Source organism: Apis dorsata, unplaced genomic scaffold (genome assembly GCF_000469605.1).
Source record: "Apis dorsata unplaced genomic scaffold, Apis dorsata 1.3 scaffold_667, whole genome shotgun sequence".
Lineage (NCBI taxonomy): Eukaryota > Metazoa > Arthropoda > Insecta > Hymenoptera > Apidae > Apis > Apis dorsata.
Genome location: NW_006263852.1, coordinates 342,068 through 345,430, shown reverse-complemented (window position 1 = coordinate 345,430; position 3,363 = coordinate 342,068). Strand labels below are relative to the sequence as shown.

At 29.6% G+C, this 3,363-nt stretch overlaps 1 protein-coding gene across 1 annotated transcript in view; it reads right to left on the bottom strand.

Moving 5' to 3' along the window:
- The window catches only part of LOC102674665 (protein trapped in endoderm-1), a 22,699-nt gene extending 21,058 nt beyond the window's left edge, over positions 1–1,641 (bottom strand). The window contains exon 1 of the mRNA XM_031513565.1: positions 1,250–1,641. The gene's annotated coding sequence lies outside the window, so the exon portion shown is untranslated. The remainder of the gene's footprint in view (positions 1–1,249) is intronic.
- Positions 1,642–3,363: the final 1,722 nt, after the last annotated feature.

Below are 3,363 nucleotides of genomic sequence, written 5' to 3'. Positions count from 1 at the left end.
CTCTCTCTCTCTCTCTCTCTCTCTCTCTCTCTCTCTCTCTCTCTCTCTCTCTCTCTCTCTGGAGATCATTGTTGAACCGAGCACCGTTCAAGTACAATCGAGCAAAATGATACTACTCGAGCTGTGGTGGCCATCGTGAGAATTTTTGGACCCCTCTCACTTGTGTGACACTTTTAAAAAGATAACTTCTTCTTCTCTAGTTATGATGTCTTTTCGATTTGCATTTTTTCTTTTTTTTTGTATTTTATCAATTTTTGTTTTTCGTTGAAAATCTTCTTCGTTGAAAAATAAATGGAAATTTTTGAAATAAATATTAATATATTTTGATTAAAGTTTTGGAATTAAGATTTCGAGTATCATTTTCTATAAAACTTCTTACAAAAATTTATTTTGAAAGAAGGCAACTGAATATAAGATTTGAAAGGTCAAAACGACTGAGGCCATGGTGAAATTTTATATTCTAATTTATTCCTCTTCTGCTGTCATTGTTGGCGTAAAAGAATTTAATTAACGTGAAAAAAGTAAAAATAAATCATTCAAGTGCTTCGATAATTTATATTCAAAAAATTACAATACAAAATAAAACTCCAGATTCATCTTTTTTAAAATTTTAAAAAAATTTGAATAAAAATGAAAGTTAAAATTAAAAATCAAGGAGAACAATTTAAGAAATTTTAAAATTATAGAAATTTATTTTATTTATGCAATTTATATGCCAAAATCAATTTTATTTTCCTCTTTCTTTTTACAGTTTATAACTCGAGATTGAAATTTCATGTATGAAGAAACATCTTTCTTCACATAGTAACCTTGCTTCAAATAGCAGCAAATATAGATGTTCAAACAAATGAGAAATCATGTGTGAAAAAAGTAAACTGTGAAAAGATAGAACGTAAAAAATATTATTTCTAGCATCAACTTTTACTTTCAGATCCAATAATCCTTAATAACAAATTACTTATCTTATTTTTAGATTATAAATTTGATCTCTTTGAAAAAAATGCAAGTATTTTTATAAATTAATTACTTATTTATTTAAATATTAATACTATATGATATTTATATTCGAAATATTTTAAATTTCTCGGATAAAAAATCTATAATATAGATTTCAATAGTCAAATATTGTCAATACAACCATTAAAGATTAATGATATATCATAATAATATCGTAACACTATCGTAACATTAACTACATATCCACAGATTACTACTTCAAAATATTTAAAAAATTTACATTAATAATTACCCCTTTTATCTAAATTCCTCGATTCAGAATGCCTCTCAATCAAAATTCTTCAACAACACTTGATAACAACAGAAAATTTCACAAGAAAACTATCCCCACAAATTAACTTCCATCTCAAATCTTTCTTCAATTCAAACCAATACACTTTCCTGTTCTTCCATCAAACTTACAATCAACATTACGTTTAAACATAAAATTTCATTCTTTATGAGAATTTTAAAACTTTTCGAAATCTAAAATATTAAATCCTTTCAATCGATTAATTTAAAACACGATTACGTATTCCTTTTAACATCGTCTTGAATCAACCTCGAAACACGAGGCTCTCCTTCGATCTTCTTGTTACGCCTCGCCCGCACGCGTTCCTCGTACTGAGGAGTCGTTCCTCGCACAGAGATCGAGTCGATGGTCGAAAACAGTTGGGGGATCCGAACACGATTGGCACGCGCTCGAATTAACGCGGTCAACAGGGTGCAAAGGGGGTTGGCGGCGAATATTAACTTTCACGCATTCCTCTGTACACGTTGTAACGAGCCATTAATTGTTCGATTAGCGCACGGTGGTATCGATTGGACGTTATTACTCGTCGAGTTATTGAAGTAGCGCTTGATTATCCGATGAAAACGTAATAATTCAAGTGGACGAAAAGGAACAAGTTCGCTCGAATTGCGTGAAAAAAAAAGAAAATGCGTGGAATTGTATTTTATTGCCCTATGCGTAAGGATTATATTGAGCTTTCAATGGGAATTAATTGATTCCCTTTAATTTCGGGATCGATTTAATTCGGGAGAGAATTAATTTTGTATTTAATTATCGTTAATTAGATTTTTTTTGAGATTGGTCAAAATAAGAAGGAGATGAAAATGTTTTTTTATGATAAAATTAATTGTAATTTATTTTCATGACATTACTTACTTTAATCACAATAAATATATTATAGGCCGATAATTTTTTTCTCAAATCTTTCGAGATTTATTACTCGATTTCAATAAAAAGGAAAAGTATATATATTTTTTAATTCGCGCATAAAGAGTTAAGAATAAATTATTTTACAGACGATGTTCGAGCGACAAATTATAAGTATCGTCAATTTTTCATGTAGATGATAAAATAATTCACAATGGTAAATAAAAAAAGTGGTGTAATTCTTATCAATAGCAAGACAATGCAGAATTTCTATATCAGTTATTTGCTAGACCATTTTGATCCCCAGCATGGGCCCCTGTGTCAATGGTACTAAAACGTAATTATGCGTCGACTTTCTCATGATGTATTTCAATGCAAGTTAACCCCCCGTTGATGTTAAAAGATAGCCATACGGACGACTTGGCATCGCGTAGGCCAGCTGCCTGTGGACTCGGCACAAAGCCCAAAGAGCTTAACAATCGGAAAGGAACGGTCCAACAAACAAAACTTCACCCCTCCTTGCTCCTTTTCATCCCCTCGATACCTCACCTGGCTCCCCACCCTAAGATTAAAGGTAATCTTGGAAAATTCTCGTTTCTCGCGTCGATCAGGAAGAATTGTTAGTTGACAAGAAATTACAAAAATATATCTTGTTGTTATTCGTATTTCGTATTTCTCTATATTAACGTTAATTCGAATTAGAAATATCGGCTTCGTTATCTATTAGAAATAAAATGAAATTAATTTTTTATCGAGTAAAATGTATATTCTCATTTCGTTCTCGTTATTGGTTATTTCACAATGGAAAAATTATATTATTTAAATTTATAATTGTATAGGATTAAATTTTTCAACTTTATTTTTTTAATGGTTTAGAGGAAATTTTGGCACGATATTAAAAGGCAAAAGTATTCATTAGATTCGTTTATCATTAATTAATTGTATATTATTCAAGAAATTTATTTTTAAATTAATAATCAAGATGAAATGATTTATGAATAAAAAGTATTCGTTTATGAAAATAATCGACTGATGATTACTGTCAACGATTGTGAATTATTTCTACGAAAAATTTCTCTAGGTTGAAAAAAAATATTTTCACTCTATCCACTAATTGTTCTTTTCATCCCTTCTTTTCAACATTTATGCATTTTAATACAATATTCGTTCTATTTCTTTGTCAAAATCCAAATTTTTCTGTATAAAAT